The 21,562-nt window shown below is 36.9% G+C and overlaps 1 protein-coding gene across 3 annotated transcripts in view; it reads left to right on the top strand.

Moving 5' to 3' along the window:
- The window catches only part of LOC148840105 (uncharacterized), a 59,016-nt gene that overhangs the window by 3,855 nt on the left and 33,599 nt on the right, over positions 1 to 21,562 (top strand). For 2 of the 3 annotated variants that reach the window (XR_016094175.1, XR_016094169.1), the window contains exon 2: positions 11,209 to 11,607. The exons of the other annotated variant lie outside the window; for it this stretch is intronic. The gene's annotated coding sequence lies outside the window, so the exon portion shown is untranslated. Of the gene's footprint in view, positions 1 to 11,208; positions 11,608 to 21,562 lie in introns of those variants that run through there. 3 annotated transcript variants of the gene reach the window in all.

The raw sequence follows: 21,562 nt of genomic DNA on the forward strand, positions 1-21,562 counted from the left end.
ACAATAATAATATTAACAAGAATATCAGTGAAATAAATAGTTAATACTGTCTTTTATAAACCCTTTATTAATACTTTATCATTAGCAACTGTGTATGTCAGGTACTTATAGCGTTATTACTATTATTACTAGAAAATGGAGAACAAATCTCCTAGTTGCTTAGTTCCCTGTCCAGACCGATTTTTGTTTAATTTGCTTTCTAAGTCTTTGCAAACACTGTTTCAATAACAACGCTTCAGAACAATGTATGCAAATATGTCTGGACTCCTTAAAATGGTGCTTAGTAATACTTTCTTATTTTAAGAAAAGTAATTTAAGGATGAGAAGGGAATTAATATTTTTGTCAGTACTCAGATATACAACTCATTTGCTTATACCTTCATATGAAATACAGAAAATAATTAGATTAAAACTTTATCATCCTTATCATTGTAATGTAAATAATAATCGTGAGCAGTTTTAACATGATGCCTAGGATTTTGCAAGGTTAATAGAATATAAATTGTTTTACTCTGCACCTGCAAATGTATTTCTGGTGTTTTCTTGGTACACATTATGTGATGGAAAAATATGACTAAATATTTGGAGAAACTCTGAAATGTCCCTACTGTTGTACATTCTAGTTCTGTTCTTTAGTGCATGCATCTCTCAAATGTTCAGAAGCAGCAAAGGTAACAGGTTAGGATTTACTTACTGTAGGTGACAATGACCAGCAACAAGGGAAGCAAATTGAATTCAAACTTTCCCATTTTGAACACTATTAACAGAACTGTTCCTGAGCTTACAATACAGTTCACATGTCTGAGCAGTGTTATTAAACGTTCTTATTTTGTTCTTCTTTGTTGATAACATGAACAGGTTACTACAGTACAGTATGTCACAACAGTGACACAAGATGACTTTTTTCAGTTTTGTGTGTGTCTTTTTCTGAATATAATGTCATGTTGTTACAGTGTACAGCTGGAAACATATGTCCTGTAAACCTTTCAGTTTTCAGTTTGTTAGACTTTGCTTTAATTTCGGTTTCGATTTTCGATTTAATGTAGTTTTGATTCCACTGACTCCAATCAGACAGTGATAGGAACGCAGTGGCTTTTAAAATGCAATGCTTTCACATTGCTTTTCAATAACCTTTTCAGATACATTTGCCTGATATATGAAAATGCCCCCCTGGAGTTACAGTACAGTATATCAAGGATAAATGCAAATGCAAAATTACTTTTAAAATTGTTTGCAAGTAATGATTATTTCCATTCAATTTACACCATATGATTACATTACAAATGTATAAAAATGACCAACTCAATTACCAAACCAAATTATTAGAAGCACTGCTTGTAGTTTCTACCCGGTTGTTAGCCTACAATAATAATAATAAAAATAAGAAGAAGAATATAATTGAAAGGAGTGTAATAACCTAAGGTTAAAATACATCCTGAGATAAAGTATAATAAACAGTCTATTGCTCATCCTTATTTATATCATAAGATCAAGGTCTAGATTCTGAAAAAGTAAACTAGTGACGTTCAAAAGTGATATTACATAGGATGATCTGCAAGCAAGTCAATGTAGAAGCTTTAAAGGAAATTGAAAGAAAAAGATTAACATACTGTAGAACTCAAGACTGGGCAAACACCTGGAAGATGGCATTGAATATTGACAACTGCTTAGTTTTGCATGCAGGTAGCAAAAACATAAACTATGGACAGAAGATATAAATATGAAATGCTGAGATTAAAGAAGGTATGTTGGAAAAAGACTTAGATGTTTTTATTTCTGAATACATTATTTTCAACCTACAGACAATGTATAAAAGGAAAAAGCAAAAAAAAAGTAGTATATAGCTAAAGGAGCAGAATTAAATAACAGTTATATTGAAGTTGCACAATGCACTACTTAGACCTTATTTAGAATTTTGGGATTAATTATAGTCACAGTGAAAAATGCAGATATAGCTGTTCTTTAATCAGTTCAGAAAAGAGTGGCCAGTTATATTCCTGGACTCAAAGGAACGAATAAAATAATTTAATCTTAAAATGAGAAGACTGTATGGTAACCTGATTGATAAAGGTAATCCTAAGGACGTCTGACTGACACAAACCAAAGTTCAAAAATAGAAGTTAAGGATTTAAAAAAAAATGAGAACAACAAACACTCATTTACACAAAGGGTTGTGGGAGTCTGGAACAAACCATCCAGTAGTGTTGTCGATACCTTGGCTTCTTTCAAGAAAAACTTTGATGAGATCTCTGGATCACCTAGCTATTAAACTAAACAAGCTGCTGTAAAAGGACTGAAGCTAAATGAACCTCTTCTTCTTCTCTTAATCCAAACTCTGACTTGGAGTAGCCAAAATTGGTGATTTGAATTAGCTTTTCAAAATACTGAAACACCGAATGGATATGACTGAGATTAACATGATAGTTTACAGTACCTGGACAACAGCTGTTTTCATGACTTGACTGTGTTACTAACACATTAGTAAAGATGAAGAACTCAGAAAAGGTGCTCAGAGTGTGAGGATTTAAACTGACATGTTTTTAAATTAAAAAAATCAGAGAAGCTCCAAAATAAAATTAAATTGAAGTGCAAACCAAGAATCCATTTGATTAAATTCTCAAAGAGTATCCGTGTGTCTTGTTGATGGTTGGTTGAACACAAGTAAAGGGATTTAACTGACACAAAGCTATCACCATAAAAAGTGTCTTGGTTATGAAAGAGCACAGTTTGTAAGGCACAGTTTGTAAGGGTTAGGGTGGTTCGACTAGCCTCATTCTCCTGGCTAGATTCTGTTCTGCTTATCTCTGAAAGAGAATTTCTGATCCAATACCCCAGGGACACAGTTTCTGTGCTTTAGATAGGTTGTTGAACACTCTTCTCATGAGACTACCTGGTTATTAAAAATCCCTTGGATTTATTTATGAGTAGGGTTTTGTTAACCCCATATCCTGGTTTCATTCTAATACCCCCCTTAATTCTTTGCCAAAGTAATTTAACACATCTTCCTGTGATCCGCTGTGGAGCTGCTGATATAAAATAAATGTTACATGTCACCCAGGTGGGGGCTTCATTTCAGTTGTGGGTGAAGTGGGTCCTCTCCTATACGGAAATCTGGGATCCTTGGAGTTGAAAAGCACGGTTTATAATGGTATTTGCTTTCTGAAACTGGATTTGGTTTTCTGTCAGGATTGCCAGTGGTGTAGAGGCAGTATTGTCTCTTCTGCTTATTAAGGGCTTTAACTCCAGACCAACATTTGGAGGTTTGGTCAGCTATTGTTTTAGCAAAGGTCATCTAAATATCACAATATCTGCTATATTCTATATTCTGTGTACTCGGATATAGTAACATCAGATCTGACACAGCAGTTATGCCTGATGTTTATTTTCATATCAAAATAATTACAAAATGTAAGAGCCAGAGGATGCACTATGTTTGTGCCAAATAATGTGCAATTTGCAGTTCTATAAAATTCTTAAAATGCCGATGACAACGTACTGTTTTTAACGTTTTTACATTGTGAATTGAGTTGGTAGGTCCCTACCGAGTTTTATCTCCAGCAGTGTTACTAAAAGCTTAATTGATATATATCTTTACTCTTTCCGTACAGTTTCACTGTTACCTCCTTTGAACAATGACAATTTACAGTCTTGGTTTCGATTGAGAGCGTTTAATATTTCAGATATTATAAATTAGGACCAATATTAAAATAAATATTCTATAAAACAGCCTACATGCGCGAAGAATCTAATTATATAACGCGATAGTAATGACAAATACTGCAGGTGTTTTCGACCGCTTGTCATTTTCACGGTTTTGTGGATACTGTAATTTCGGAAAATATATATCACGCCTCACAATAAAGTCATAGTTGAATGTTCTCAGCAATCATGCTTGCTATGCTAAACAATATACAAGAGAAAGAAACTGCAATATGAAAGTACCTAAAATATGGTTCGGTTCTTTATACTTAATTGTATATGATTCCATTTGATTTTGGAACACAATAATAAATGCGCTTTTCACGTTTATGATATGATACGAATCTAGAGTAGATTTAGCTACATTTAATTTTAGTTTTAGGTTATTTACATTTAATTATGACATTTTACTATTTCTTTTATGATTTAATTATCGAAAGTGCTGATTTTATCAACTTAAATATTACTTCCATAACAAAGTTAGCCTTTACATACAGTACGTACATGTATTTACAACAGAACATATTGAGAGACGTGTAATTCTTCTACTGTTGTCTTGCTCCCATATAATAATATCTAAAACGCTTTTCTTTCAGGCACTATAACGCAATTCTCCTCAATCATTACGGACACACTGTACGCATTACGGACTCCTTAGTGTATCGCACTGTGATCAAGCGGATCAGCTTCTCCGTTTTGATAATCGATACAGGCCTGTACTGTAGTTCTGCTTGGTGATGTGATGAGTAGTCCTACAAATAGTACCTTCACTGCACTTTTCGTGGATATTCAAGAGCGCTGACAGATGTGCAGTCCATGAAACTATAGTTCAATGTGCAGTCCATGTATCCTACACCTTCATGTATCCTATGCACAGAGGTACTGTCCCTGGGTGCGATTCTCATGTGGTAACGTTTATATTTTTTATTACTCTAGCTCACGGTGTCGGTAGATATGCAGAACATACTGTCGGTTTACAGTTTCTACTCTTTTCAACCGCCTGCAGTTCCCCCTTTCCAGTGTTATTTCTACGTCATTCGGCGACTGTCAACAATTATTAAGAAGTACCCATGTACTGTATGCTTGGCATTTTACAGAACAACCTGACTGAAACCTTCTTCGGGTTTACAGAGGAATGCCTCACGCACTCTCCACAGAGAGGACAGGGGTCGCCGACAGCCTTAGCATCAATTCCTTACCTTGAAACATGCAATTTCTGTCTCATCCGGTGTTACACACAACGAAAAACATTGGGTACAAATCAATGTACAGTAGCTTTCATACAACATCCGGTTAGTTAGCGTTTTGTGTATCATGTTTAACACAGCCGTTACATTTTAAATAAACATTTTTTATCGATTACCTCTGCTTTTTTCATTGTACGATTGAATACATTTTAAAACGAGTCCTATACCTACTCACATTTAACCTCAAATTAATCATGTGGATTGGGCGTGATGTCTGTTAGCTTGTTCGTGAACTTGAAACTTGTTGGATCTCGGCCGTGATTAAGAGGTATTTCAGGTTTTTCAGTCACAAAAGGTTAAATGAAAACTGCTGCGCACACTACTGAAATTTCCACTTGTGTAAGTTGTAATTACGTATGCACAAGCCTACTTGTGTATTGCTGTCAGTAAAGACTTCAGCCACTGTGTTAGCACTTTGAAAAATCTGGGGTCGATAACACGGGTAACGTGTGTTTGCTAAATGTTACAGAAAAAAACGTAACATATCTTAGAATCAGCTATGGATGTACAGTAGTTTTGTACGTGTCTTATAATTGATTATTCTAAACTAGCATTGGCACTTTTGAGTATCATAGTACAGATTGCTGCGGGACATGAGACTTGTAGGCTATAATTTATCGCATGCATCATCTGGTTTATTTTGAACGTGCAATTACAAACTTAATTGGAAATATATTTACAAGAGTTTTACATATTTGAAAGCCAGCTCCAGAGCGTACGTAATTAAGTAATATGTTATGGATATTTCAAGCAAAACATTTTTTTCTTATTTTAGCAGTATTGTAGGAGTTTGTTTCTGGCTATTCTCGTGTTGAATTCCAATGTAATACTTTTTTTTTGTGAGATATCGATGATAAATTGTTTAACATTCCTTGAATTTAAAACATAATGGTTAATTTCAGACCTGAGTCTAAAATATATTTTGTAAATTCATAATTTTTTAAAGAAATTAATCTTGCCTTCTCATCAATTTATCTAGTATGTACACCTTGAAATATTTAACATCAGACCACATTTTTATTCAAAAGCATAGTCATAATTAAATTTAAGTACTTTGATTGGGCATTTGGTTGACTAATTGTTAATGAACGTCAGATATTAGTACTAATGAGGAAGCAGTTAAAATTAGCCTGTTTTGTATTACTTCTAGTATAACTACAAACTCTTATCCATATTCCGATTATGAACAAGTATGTGTCTTGCAACATCTCAGGAGAGACTGACACTATTGGTGTTTCAGGTCACTATTTGGTATGAACCAAAATATTGTGTATGGGACAACAGCCATCAATGAGCTTGCTTGAACTGGAGGGATAATTTAAGGATGCTTCGCCTTTGTTTTCACTTGAGCTCATCAGGTAGACAGGTTATGTTCCCCGTGTTTGGGCATAACATCTTCAAGCCTTTCAAAATCCCTTGATCCTCACAGCAAAACATACAGTTAATATTTCTTTATCAAATGGTCACCGGCAGGATTTGTCTTGCATGAATTTCATTGGGAAAAAGGCTCCCTCCTAGAATTTTGTCTCCCCAACAGTACTTCGAATTTACAGGCATAGTATTAAGCTGCTTGTATCTTTCTGAGTGGTTGTCTTCTCTCAGTGATGGAAACCTGAGCTGTGGGGATTCGGCAGGCTGTTATATGATGTCATGTGGACGTTTTCTTGCTGTCACCTTGCAGAACGTCAGTACGGTGCTTGTTTGTATTTATCATTTGAGATTGGTCTGACAATGACATACAATGAGAATACTTTCAGTCCAAACAACACGAAATCCCTGCTCAACATGTCTGTCTCTCAGAGAATAAATCCCTCCTGTACCATGGTATTTGAAAGTTTTAATAGTAGATGCCTATAATATATTTTCTATCAGATATGGTTTCAATTTTCTTTTTTTTTCTTCTGAATGGGCTGTGGTGCTTTATTGAAGACCTGTTGTGCCTCCGGTTTTGATTTAGTGTTTGTGAGTTTTGTGATCTCATTGCCCAGTATGGAAAATATTAGACAAGGTCCAGATTGCGTGCATTTAGCAGGCTAGGATCAACATGGGGTGAGGAATATAAAACTGAGTGTACAGAAGTAAAGCTAAAATGTCATAATTTAACCGTCTGAGTTCCTGCCTGTCTTCTAACATTGCTTAGTCTTAAAAAAATCACTTCACATAAGCTAGCAAGAACATCCAGGTTATATTTATACGTCTGAATACCATCAACGAATTATAGCCAATTATTTGCACGTGAATATATCATTGTAGATCATTTAATAAAACAACAATAATGAGCAATTTTAAAAAGTAATATTTAGTTGAAGAAAAGTATAATAACTAAAAGGAGGGGGTCCATTCTGTGAATCTGTTTCAAACATTATGAGGGAATGAAAAAACTAAAATATTTTTTAACTCTGACTCAATTTAAAAATAAACATATCAAATATAATCTGGATAACAAATTATCCAGGTTTTATTGGTTTTTTTTCTTACAGTTGAATAATACCCTATGTTATTACACCTGGCATACATAGTACATAATTTTATAAACATAAAAAATGAGTATACTGTATATAAGTTTCTGTAGTAAAAAGTACTCATGCTAGAAACATACACATAATCTGGGAATCACAGAACTCTGGCAATCACAGAAAAATGGAAATATAAAGCCCAGTTATGTCGTGGTCTGCACATTTACTCTGAGATGAATGCCTTGTATCCTAAACTTTGCTTAAATTCTGAAAATATTAATAAGAGCATTTTATGCTGGCAGTGTAAAAGCTAGTCATTAAGATAATTTACATAAAAATGTTTCCTGAGGCAGCCTACTTCTGTTAACACATTATCACCTTTGTTCCTAACTGAATGAGAAAGTTAGCTTACATTTATTTATGATTACATTTGTGCAGGACTGCAGAAGTGTTCATACAGTATGTCAGCAAAAAGTAATCATTTTAACACAGTCTGGTCCATTCCTGGTTTCTCTTTGAGGTTAATAATTCCACATACTGTAGTTTGATTTGAGTTACTCCACATTTTATCAGCCTTGCTGGTGACCTTAATAAATCTGTCCTGTGTGTTGGTATGGTTATTGTTTGGCTGAGTCAGGCCTTGTTTACCACATACAAAATATGCAGCAATTGTAATACCATTATGTGTTTGCAACTATCCGAGAAATATTTAATTATTGCTATTGCTTCAGCTTAAAACGTTTTATAAGGGACTAAACCAGAGTTTGGACAGGCAGTTTTCTTTTTCACAATAAACAGCTGCAAAATGAGCTAAGCTGATTGAGGAGCTTTATAGAAAAAAAAACAGACTGTTAAACTTACCCTAAACACTGAAACCTTAGTAGTCAAAACAACAAATTATTTTGACTTACATCATGCAGAACTGAATTTACCAGATATGTCACATTCTTTGCCATATACAAGATGACAGGGTGATTAATGTACTCTTTATCAATGACACGTCTTTTTCAACATACAAAGATAACACAAACATTGGAGGTCAAAGTTGCAGGGATACCAAGGAGATTGTACAAATAAAAATGAACTAGCACATCCTGCTAATTTTTGTGAAAACGATCAATCTTCTCAGAAATAAATGCATCACAGAATTTTTGTTTTGCTGCTATTTTAAAGCAAGTTCATTTAATCATTAATATCCTCTTTTGGAAATAAATCTGCATGGTTTGGTGATGACTTACTTATCTCCATTAATCTTTTCAAGATGTAACTCTCCTCACCATACTGGCTTCTCAAAAAAAACGTCTTTGCAGTTTAATAAACATAGTGAGATTCAATGTGGATTTGAAATCAATAGTAAGTTGCATGCAAAGGAGAAAATTATTAGCCTTCAGGTTTTAATCAACATATTCTATTTCTTGTCTCCTAATAGGTGTATTTTTGCTAGCATTTGTATAATTTATTATGAATCATTTTATTGTAGTTTGCCTTCATTTATGGTTTGATATCATTTTTTTTTCCCTCACTTAGTAACATTCTCACTATTTCCTCAATTAGTAGAATTCTCCCTAAAGAATAAGACTAGACACATAATCATCGTGTTTCATCTTGGTCCTCAAAGCAATAACAATTTATATATATTGTATATGAATATTATAATGTGAGGGTCTGGGGTATATCACTAGGTAAATTTATAATTATAACCTATTGGTTCTTTCTGGGTGAAAAAAAAACAATTATTTTTCAATGATAATCCTAAACAGAAAGTAAGATTCAAACTAAATTACTTTAAAGTAGAAATAATAACAAAAAAAGTTTTGTCATTGGTGCATTGCTCTCACCTGTTACCTGACTCAATTAGCCTCGCTGAAATGTTCATGGTCAACTTGAACAGTGACAGAAAATGTGAACTGTAACTGTTGTAAATATGTTCTCTTAAATCATTAACCCAGACTGGAACATAAGAGGTGGTGATATACAGGGATGTCATTTAGACATTAAACACAAACCAGGCCATTTTCGTCTTAGTCGTTGTCATTTTAGTCTTAGAGACCTTTTTTTATATTGTCTTGAAGAATTACCTCATATCAGGAGAGAAGCATAATTAGTCTGGCCTTCTCATTAATCATATCATGATGCCACATCTGTAGCTCAATTACAAAGCACATAAATAGTGGTTTTTAAAATACACCATCATCTCTATGTTTTTAATTTTTGAGATCATGGGTGAATTGTTTGAATGGTAGTACTGTATGTGTGCTGAAGAGTATAGCAGGGTTTAATTTTGTCCCTTGTGTTAATATCTAGTAAGGTTATAAAGATGGACATCTGCACAATGTATGAAAGATTTGGCCAAAAAAACTCTCTGTGTTACACCTGCTGACAATATGTATGTCATCAGTCAAATCATTATGATGTGTTCTGAGTGTGGATAGTTTTCTTATGCTTGATGGCCATAGTTGTAGCAATGACTTACTGACTAACACTATTGGACTTCATCAACTTTTATTTAATTTTAGACAACAAGAACTATATTCACAGTCATTTCCCATCATATAGTGTCTTAGCACAACCTCAGAATAACACATCAGCAACTTTTTTTGATAAACTGTTAGGTTTAAAAGCCACAGATGAAGTCAGTTTTAGCAACAGTGATAACAAACCTGATGTCTACATTCATTTGAAATCCCTCCCATTTATTTTGGTGTTGTTATACAGTACGTACTTGTAAATTGGTTAATGGGCATGAGGGAACATAGAGTAAATTAATTTGTATTTTATATTCAATTCTATAAAATTAAATATTGTTGAGGCTCTTTTAGGGGGGAACTTGGATGTTTTATAACTGTACAAGATGGCGTGAGAGGGGTTGCTTTGAAATGAAGGCACTGTCTCAAGTGTTGAGAGTTTGGCATCAGCACCCATCAGAAAGACCTCCTCATGTCATTATTTGCATCCCCCTCAGGGAGGTCTATGCATAGGGGTGACCCTTATGCAGGCTGGCTGTTGTAGTAGACGTCTCACCAGGGAGCACTAATATGCATATAATAATATGCGGGCTTCTCTCCAACTCTCACTGTTAGCTAAACATCCGAACATCTTTAGAGCCCCCTGAAACAAGCTGTGCCATCCCAATATCAATCCATTGGAACGTGCAATGACTAAGATGTTTGCCACCGAAGTACGTTCTGGTTAGAACAAACATCATTAAATATCAGAATACTGGGACAAGGAGGCTGGGGGCTTGATCCCCATGCAGTTTACAGAGACACTAATCTACAGGACGATCTATGGGATATCCAGGAGATCCCAATGCTGATGGCAGGCAGCTGTTCAGCCCTGTGCTGGAAATCCCACTCACAGGACCTCGCATAGCTATTTATTTTACCAAGAGGTTAGGTGTCCATTGTGTTAAATTGCTTGCAGCCATCTGCCAAGCACAGGGCATGTCGGCTCTATTTCCCCATAACAGTGGTGGATAAGACGAAGTATTAATATGTAGCGATTCCGTTACAAACGAACACGGGGAAGTTCAGATGTTTGTGAGCACTGCTGTTGTATATCTTCAGAAAGCAACATGACTACAGATAATGAGCCAAGCGTGGGTTTCGTTCCTTTCAGGGGGGAACCCAAACGTGCGATACAGTAGCAGACAGTAGAGAAGGACTGAGTAAATTGTCAACCCGCTGCACAGCCTTTGCAGCTAAAGTATAGCCATGCACTGTACATACTGTATATTTGAAGCAGGTTTTCATTTTTTTCTGAAACCAATGGGCCCTGTTGCATTTTCCCCTCTTTCTCCTCTGCAGCAACCTCGGCGACTGATATAGAGACATCAGTCTCCAGGGTTTGAGTAGTGGAAACACTGTGACAAGTGTGGCTCGGTCCCTGGATTCCCTCCCAGCCTCTCTTAGACAGTTCCAGCTTCACAGCCACACAGCACCACACCTCAAACCGTGAAGAATGCCACTATGCCCAGGGACATGGCCTCGTACCGCGTTATCCGTCTTCCAGAGGGAGATGTCACCTTCTGGAGTGCTTCAGGCAGCTCTGGAGTGAGGACGTGATGACAGGAGGTGGCCTTTCCGTTTTCATATTGTTCCTCCGGAGTCTGTTTCCAAAAGACCCAGGTTTTTCTTTCCCTTCTGAGACAACTTAGAATTGTCTGTGTTAATAAACATCAAAATAAATATCAATGGTCCATATGATATTTTTGTGCCATTATTTTTGTTTTCCAAAAGACCGCTCCCCAGATCATGAAACAATTTGGAAATTGCTACTTTTTAATGCATCCCAATTTTTAATCGGCAACCATTGGCCTACTGTATATTGATGCCACGAGCCATTAAAATCCTCTATTCATTATGTTTTTTTAGAAATGTACAAATTTGCAGTGTGATTAACTGACAATGCGATACATTTCATTATGATTTTATCTTTTGAATATGAACAAAACATAAGAGTATTAACCAGAATGTATAATGTGGAGCATTAAAATACAATAAAAAGGTTAAATACTTGAAATGCAAATAAAACTCAAGAACCCCAGTAACCAAAGAATGCAGCAGGGAATCCAGTTTATAGCAACCAGCTTTAGGCATTCACAGAGCTTTGCTTAAAAAAATCTTGGCTAAGTATTTTCTGTAACCAATGGAATTCTAATAAAAAGGGAAACCATATGATAATAAAGGGCTTTATTTGCAAGGACAAGTGTGCAACAGATACATGTAGTATCTCTTATTCTGTAAACTCTGTTCTTTATAGATTCAAAAACCATGAGACACATTAAAATTGCTCAATTAGATTTGTTTTGATGTATTATGGTCAGGAGCATCTGGTCTTTTTTACTCATTAAAAGTTCTGGGATACAGCAACAGTTATCTCCCTGCAAGATTACTCAGATACAGCTATGATTCCATTGTATCACCAGGCTATAGAAAAACTGACTATGTTGTCCACCACAGTGTGAAGTATGGTGAGCATTTGCCCCCTTTGCCAGCCAGATCCTCTCTTGGTTAAAAATGAGCACACACAGAGCCAAATCAATCTCATGTTACTCGATAGGTACTTCATCTTTAGGTTTGTTAATCACAAAAGGGCTCACAGGGCTCTCTGATAAGAGTTATTTCAGGAAATCATTACTGCTACATATTATATTTTCATCGGTGAGTATTACATGAAAATACAGACAAAAAAGAAAATACCATAACACTAGAATTAATAATGCTTTGGTATAGCTAACAATGTTTACTAATATCTTAGCACCCAAATACAGCTCACGCCAGATACCTAAACCAATAACTACAGTATAACACGTATCATATACTGTAAAGATTTAAATATAATATTGGACCAATTCAAATCAAATCAAATCAAAGTTTATTTATCAAATGCACAACAATACAGCGTGCAGCAGTAGTTGCTGGCAATGAAATGTCTTTTCTGCGAGCTCACAAAAATCACAAAATTCACAAAAACACAAAAATCACAAATCACAAAATTCACAAAATTGAGGTTACGTTTTTTTAAATTGAATAAAACTCAATATGAGTAGAGCTGCTATGTGCCCATGGTGTATGCAATATATACAAGTAGTGCGGTTATGCTGAATACAGTGAAAACTGTGTGTCCATGTAGCCATTACAGGTGATTTGCTAAAGGAGCTGCAGGTTGGCTATTTAGCAGTCTTATTGCCTGGAGGTAGAAGCTGTTCTGTAGTCTGTTGGACTTGGACCGAATGCTTCAGTACCGTTTACTGGACGGTAGGAGGAACCAACACCAATTAATCTGGGTGTTGGATTCTGTGCTACATACTGTATGGAAGCATGTTTAAAATAATAAACATTGTTTTTTAATGTCAACATATGTGTTTGTATAACATATTTAAATGTTGTATAAAGATACTTAATACTATATCTTAATACTAGAAAATGATGTTTATTTAAAATATGTGCAAATTATTAGGGTGATTTCGTTTTACCTCACTTTAAATTAATGAGTATGTTTATTAACCCATATTATAATAAGAAAAGGTAATGAAGAAATTTGACCACACAGTCTACTCCTTTCATCATACCATTTACTAATTTCTGCACATTATATACACCAATAAGAATACCAGTGGTAAACTGCACACAAATTAATCTCATGTTTTATTTTTTTCTGAAGTATGTCATCTCCAGGCCTCCATACGTTTCTAATCAAATTTAAAAAAATATTTACCAGCAGAAAATGCAGATCACTTTCTGTGTGTTTCCATGGTACGTTGGCGACAGACTGAAATCAAACATCCTGTTGACAGCTCTGAGTTGGGCTTTCTAAATTTCCAGCTTCATGTGTTTTCTGGTTTTCTTCTGACTTTTGCTTCCGCTCAAAGAAGAACGTCTTTGCTCTGGGTAACTTTGGACCCACCAGCAGTGTTCAATCTGGTGATCATGGTGATGCAACCTGTATCCATCAGGAAGATCTGTTGCAAGAGGATTGTCACTCATTTTCTCACATCTGAGAATAATAAAGGAGTTAAACACCACCATGGAGTTTGTCTTTAAACCCAGTTTAGTCATACGTTATGTCTGGCAATCATTTAACAGTCCCGTTTGCAGATCGTCGGATTTTTAAATTTTGCTTGGCTTGGATGGGATTAAGGACTCGGGTCTTGTGTGGCTGCGTTTTGCTCACCGCCATGCAGTGTCCTTGTGGCCAGCAGTTAGCCCTGATATCTGGACTATCTGTTAGGTCGCACCTTAGCGATGGCGCAGGCAGCGGTTTGTCTCCGTAAGGTGAACCCATGCGCTGGGCGAGACCGCTGAGAGAACTGAGGAAACAGTGCACTTGTGGGGACCCTGATCAGGCAGCGGCGTGGTGCTGTAGCAGGCTGGTGGAACAGGCAGAGCATGGGGCAGGCAAACACAGTGCAGAGTTTGTGGTCAGAAACTAGCGAGGGTCAAAGCTGGGAAACACTGTAGCGAACGCCAAAGGGAAGCCGAGGTCAAGAACAAGGCGAGGGTCGAACATACAAGACACAGCGCAAGATCGGGAACCTCAGGAACTCGAGACTAGAAATACAGGGAGACTCAAAGCAGACCTCACGAGCAGACGCTATACCAGATCCCTGAGCCGTGTCAGAGCCGTCCTTGAATCTTCTGCAGCACCTGATACGGGCGTGGGTGGAAATCGCTCACAGGTGATGCTGACTTCCTGTCAGAATGCATTCCCGTGGTAACCAGCAGAGTGACTGGTGAGAGGCCAGCTACCCTGGCAGATACTGTGCTCACTCTGTGACTTTGCCGCAGGGGCAAAGCCTGACACTAGCATCATGATCATTCACTAGAAGGGAAAGCAGTGTCATTTTCACTATGTTGTAATCAGGCCTCTAAGTGACCGATGAGGGACTGTGAGTCATTCAGCTGTGCAGTTGCATGCCCTTGGGGTCTCCTTCTGTCTGGGAGCATTCATTTGAACAATTCTCAGTACTTCATTTTCACTAACATGACAGCTGCAGTCAGTGACTCAATACTTGTGCTAGTCACATTTGGTTCACTCAAGCATATCCTTTTTTTAAAAAGTGTTAATCGATTTTGAGGTTGGCAAAGCAAAAACAAACATGCTGAACAAAAATACAGAAAAAGGGTCTATTATACTATATAGTATACTGTATGAAAGTGTTTGATACATTACCTTGTAAAACTTTTCTCCCACTTCCAATTTTGTGTCCCATTTTGTTAAATACAAGTGATTTACAAATTAAATTTCTGAAAAAACTGCAAGTAGAAGTGTTCATAGCCTTTGCTATAGCAAATATTAATTGATTCAGGTGCACAAGAGTACTGTGACAACTCACATGATTAGTTGAATAGCATCTGTCTGTGTGAAAATCAATCGATTTCAGAACATGGACACCTGTTTCTCCAAGGTCCTTTAGTCAGGTAGAGAATTTCAAGCACAGATGAAACCATGAAGACCGAGAGAAAGACTGAGCTTTTACAACAACTCAGGGATAAAGTTCAAGAAAGGCAGACACAGATCATTAGAAGGGCTTTAAAAAAATGAAAGACGCTGAATATCTCTGAGTGTGGTAAAGGCATTATTCATTAAGAATTGGAAGGTGTATTGTACGACCCAGACACTGCCTGGATCAGGCTACACCTCCAAACCGAGCAGCCGGAGAAGGAGGAAACTAGTTGAGGAATGAGGCCAGTAACAACTTTGAAAGAGCTATAAAGCTCAGTGACTGAAATGAGAGAAAAAGTTGAAAATGAGACAACAATATCTTATTCACTCCACAAAGCAAAATTGCTGTCCATCAACAATCCCCAACCAACGTGTTGAAGAAGAATGGGCAAAAATTGCACAGCCCTTTTTTGCCAAGTTGGTAAAAACGCATTCATAAAGACTGGGAGCTGTAATTTCTGGCAATGGTGTTTTCAGCAAGTATTCACTTAGGTAGGTAAATACTTATTATGTAATTAACATATTTTATTTTTTAACTTGTGTCTGTGGTGTTTGTTAACATTTAACTCGTGCAAGTGTTCAGTCTGAGCATTCAGCTTTTGTTAAAATTAGATGATTTTTATTGAATATCTTTTCTTCTCTAAGTATTCTATTCTCTATGGGCATACTGTATGCACCAATAGACATAAATCTGGAAAAAATGGGGAGAGAGGGAAAGGGAATTCTTAATTGTTTGCTCACTGTATACTGAGAGGCATTGAATAGTCATTTGAAAGGTAAACATATTTATAATTTGTTGTAAATATTACTTTTAGCTAAGTAGTTTTGGCAAAGTTTAACAGGGCTCATGTCCTCTACTTAGTATATGTCTAGACTACAGTAACTATTCATGCTTATCACTAACAGACTACAAGGATACTATTCTCATTTACTTCCTATAGCTGGAAAACGGGGAATCACACTTGAAATGGGCACTCCAATTGCAGGTCATAAAGGTTTAAGAAAGGCTGTAGTGAAACAAAACATTTTCTCTGGATTTATTTGAACTTTGAACTGAAAATTAAGATCCTACCAATTAAGAAGAGCCAGGTCTGTAGCCTGAAATTTCAAGTGCCAGAGTACTTGCAGAAGTTCAGAATAGCACCTGTCTGCTACGCTTAGTTGTGTTTAGTTGTGCTGTGGAAGACACAGTAAAATGTGCATTCTACACAGGCTATGTTTTAATGACTGAATGGTTTGTATCTTTGCAAGTTGTTGCACAAAACTAAAACAGTGTTTTTTTTTACTGCAACTTAAAATGGCTGTATCCAGCAACTCACTCAGATCTTTAGTAAGGGTTTTAATCCTAACTCTCTGCTTAAAGGAACTTGGTTATAAAAAATCTGTAAGGCGAAGGAAAGTCTCTGATCATACTGCAACAAAAAAAAACAAAAACAGGCCAATAATTAATTAAAAATATGCATTGCAGCAGCACTGTCGTATAATGGTTAATGCTGCTGCCTCAGAGTTCTTGGGTCCTCCACTTGATTCTAGTCTGGGGCACCTCTGTGGGGAGTCTGCATGTTCTGCCCAAGGACATTTGGAAATCTTCTAGGTGCTCTCATTTTCTCCTTCAATCCAAAGACACGCTGTGTAGGTAAACAGGCAACTCTCAACTGTCACCCATATACAGTATGTTCGAGTGTATATGTGTGTGTGCTTTAGATTGCACTGGAGTCCTGTTCAGGGTGAATCCTGCCTTCAACCCATAACCATCTATGGGACTTAGTAGCAATTGAAGCTGGATGGGTGATCTATGTGGAAGAAACTGAACTTACCAAGTGAACTACATAGGTAAATGGCATGTCATGGGCTAGGTCATTTAAGTATATTTTTAAATGTACATCTATTTTAAGATTTATTAAGGAGATTCTGTACTAGTCAACCTGTTGCATTTAATTTGTTTTTAATGAATTTTGGATGATTCATCAGAATGCCACCTGCTCCTGGTCAGTTGGTGTCAACCAAGACTATGAAAGCAGAAGGTGCTAGAAGACAGGACTACATTCTGGGTGACGTATCAGTGCATCACAGGACAAGCTTACATGTAAACTTTACAGGCATCATGTAACCAAGCCAGTCAGAAGGTCTGAGGAAAATGCACACAAACACAGAGGGCACCTCTTACTGGACCCAAGACTGGGATCCAGGAGCTGAGACTGTTGTAATAACCATCATGTCACCTTCACCCACATTTTATATTATCAATTGAAATAAATGAACATATGACATAAAAAACATTTTTTTTAATAACTGTATAACAGAATGTCATTCCATCTTTTAATTTCACACATATAGATTCAATCAACACTTCAGGGCTTCAGAGAAAGACTAATTCTTACCAAAATTTGGTATTCAGTTTTTCCATAATGCTTTGACAGTTGAAGATTTAATCAGTATTAAATCTGGATTATATAGAATGCATAATTTTTGTTTGTGCAAGTTGTGCGTTTATGATGCAAAAATGCAATGCTCGCAATTTAAGCTCTCGTTTGTTTAGTTAGTAGAAGGTACACATTAGTTTTTGTCACGTCTCACTCTCCTCACAAACGTCATGGCATTCCCATACCCTCTGTTTCTCGCTTTCGTTCCCACTGAAGCCACCACACTCTCACGTGCACCAGGTTCCACAGCTTCTCACTCCTGAACCAATTTCCTCACCACGTCTCTCTCCCTTCAGCATGTAAACCTCTCTCACTCACCAGCCCACTCTCACTATCGAGAAGCCTCCCGTAGAGTTTTTCCAGTGCCGATCTGACCTTCTCGCCTGATTTCCCGGTTCCTGATCTAAACTCCTGGGAACCATTTCTCTGGTAACCGGACTCATTGCTTCTCCTACCGACCTAGCCTCTGGATTATGTGTCTCGGATATTGTCCCAGTGCTACTCTGCATTCCGCAGGGTTCAAGGCACCTCAGAGGATCCTCCTATTCAACCTGTTGGTTCCTGACAGTTTTAAGGGCTACATCCAAAACGTTCTTAAAAATGCCCAGGGATTTAGCTTCAACAACACAGAAAACCCACTAAACTATGTGCAAAAACATGTTTCCTATTCCCTATCATTATAATTTCCAGATTGTTCAATTCCTTGTTCTTTGTTGATGTGACTTTTTTCCAAACTGAAGTATTGCTTAGATTAGCTTTTTTTGGTACTTGTCAGAATTTTTGTATCAAATCCCCTTATAATTTCCTCTGTTCGAGACTGAAGATACAGTATGTCAACCTAGCTCTGTATGCCAAACCTCTTCCACTAGGAATTATTCTCCTTGCTCTTTGTCCTTTTTGTAACATGGTAATAAAATTGTACTCAATAGTTTTTCATGAAGTCTGGCAAGTGTTATGTACATTCTAGCATAAATTCTACTATTAAAATTCCATACATTGCTATATACTTTTAGCCTTCTTTTTACTCACCTAAATCCCTTTCATAGGCTGCTTTGTTAAAATGTGTACCATCTACCCTGCATTTATATTATGATTGCTGCTTGCATGAATTATTTAATTTTTTCCACATTGAATTTGACAGGCCAGGTATCTGCACAGTGTCCCAAACAATATCTAATGCCCAGTTTCCACAGATCTTCACTTTGTGGGGTTTCCACTGTTCTGCTTCGAGGTGCGTCTCAACTAGACGGTCTGGGTTCTGCTCTGCTGAGATACCCCTGAATGTGTGCCAAGCAGGTCTGACGTGGTACAGTTTCATATATCACACCCGATGAGCCCCAACTAGTCCAGTTGTAAGTATCAGCACACAATGTGCTGTTACACACTTTCTGTGTTTTTGATCATGTTTACCAAAACGGTTAGAGAAAAGAAAGTGAGATTTCAAACAAAAAATGTGCTTACCTTAATTGTGCCTACTAAGAAGAACAAGTAATAAGTAGTTCTAGTAGGTAGCTGCGTCACACCCGAAGAAGGCTCCACAACCGAAATGTTGTGTTTCCTTTCTTTAACCTGTTCCAAGTAATAATAATAGTTCCTTATTCTTACTGTATATAGCGCTTTTCTGGACATTCCAATCAAAGCGCTTTACAGGTAATGGGGACTCTTTCTACTACCAGTGTGCAGCCCCACCTTGATAATGCAATGGCAGCCATAGTGCGCCAGTACACTCCCCACACACCAGCTTTCAGTGAGGAGGAGAACAAAGTGATGAAGCCAGTTCATAGATGGGGATTATCTGGAGGCAAAAATTTGTGATGAAGAGACTGAAAGTTACATAGATGAGCAATTACTAGGTGCTGTTCCACTTGTATGAATATTAGGGGTAGGGGTAGTACTACTGCTACTGACAATAATAAAGAGAAATTGCTTTTTAAATGAACCAAATCATTTGCGTGTAATGATTATTTCAAAACAATTGACACCATATGATCTCATTACTAATGTGTCAAAATTACCAACTCACTTACTAAGCCAATGTATCTGAAGCACTACTTGTAGGTTGGCAGCTGCGTCAGCATGCGTAGGCTGCAAAGGAACAAGTAACAGGTTTATTCCATGCTGAAAAGAGAAGAGAGAAAACACAACGCTTCGGCTGTGGAGCCTTCTTCTGCTTCTTACCCTGCTTACAACCGAAGAAGGCTCCACAGCTGAAACGTTGTGTTTTCTTTCTTCTTTTTTCAGCATGGAATAAACCTATTACTTGTTCCTTTGCATAATAATAATAGCAATAATAATAGTGCTTTCAAGGACAATGGAACTAAAATGATTTATGTACAGAAAAGAAACCACTTTTTCAAGCACTGAAGAGTCCTCCTGGAGAAGAATCTCTCAGAATTTCTCCCATCCATTCCTGATCTGCTGTTAATTGGTGCTGCAATTGCACCCAGGTGCTGCACAGAAGGTACAGGTACAGGTACAGGTCAGGCATCTTCAATATACATGTGAGGGTACAGTTGTTTATTTAAATTTTTGCTCAAGTTTTTTTTCCCCACTCATTTATGTTTCTGGCGTTGTCTGCTATTTTGTTTTGGTCATCCAGTATTTTTTCGCAAAGTTACTTAAACCCACAAACAGGAATTTATATATTCAAATACATTTTATTACGCATACTTTGCACAGACATTATGAACAGTACTAATATGTATTTTATTGTTGAAGTAAATGTACACATAAATGAAGCACGGAATACAAAACAAAGTTAGAGACAATGCAACCCGTTTTGTAGACAAGAAGGAACACTAACTGTGGAGCACAAGTCAGAGGTAGTGCATTTTGTGAGAGTGCTTGAGTAGCAGGAAACCCCAGCACAAGGTAATTTGAGGAATGCTATCTTAGTGTGATATCGTGTTCTGCTGAACCAAAAATCAAGGACTAGGACGGGCCTTTTTTATGTCAGGCATGTGGGTAATGTATGTTTTTGACAGTTGTTCCTTTTAAGATTAATGGGTTTATGAAAACCTTGTGCTGTGCTCTGTAGGCCAAACTTAAGATCCGTCAGTATTACCAGCATAATAGTGCAATTCTGACATCGGAATCCACAAGACAGAGTGAGTATTGATGTCATAACAGAATAGTGTCTTTATAATCATCTCTGTGAGTTATGTTTTACCAGCCATCTTGGATTACTTATTGTCGGGTTGTGTGAAAAGTCTGAAATTTGGCTTCTTCTCACAGGTTGAACAGAGTACAGTGTTAGCTATTTGAAACCATGTAAAATGTATACGAAGGGGGGTGATATTGTTGGGAAATTTGTTTCTACACTGAATAGCACAGAACTCCAAATACCAGTAGAAGAAATACAATGCTTCGTTTGGTAAAAAGAAAAAAGCGAGAGCACTTGAGCTATAACTTTTGTTTTATAGTAAACTCAAGGATTCTCTACAAGGAATGAAATATGATCTACTGAACATGTCAGTATTTAGTGCAAAGTATTTCTTGTTTATTGTGTTTATGGTGTGTTTCAGTTTGTCCCTTCCAACTGTAATAGCTTTAAGGATTAAAAATACTAAACACAAATGATTGCCTTCATATCCTTACAATACTTACGGCGATATACAGTAATACTTAAGCATGGGCATGTTATTAATGCTTCAGTAAGTGCTGTTTAAACACCTAGGTTATGTGATAGGTGCAGGACACATCAGCAGTGCTAAGGTGTGGTTATGACTTTGGGTTCAGAACTGCACAGTTGTGGGATCAAATTGCACATGGCACACTGCTGTTGTATCCT

Source organism: Atractosteus spatula, chromosome 2 (assembly GCF_055471065.1).
Source record: "Atractosteus spatula isolate fAtrSpa1 chromosome 2, fAtrSpa1.hap1, whole genome shotgun sequence".
Taxonomy (NCBI): Eukaryota; Metazoa; Chordata; class Actinopteri; order Semionotiformes; family Lepisosteidae; genus Atractosteus; species Atractosteus spatula.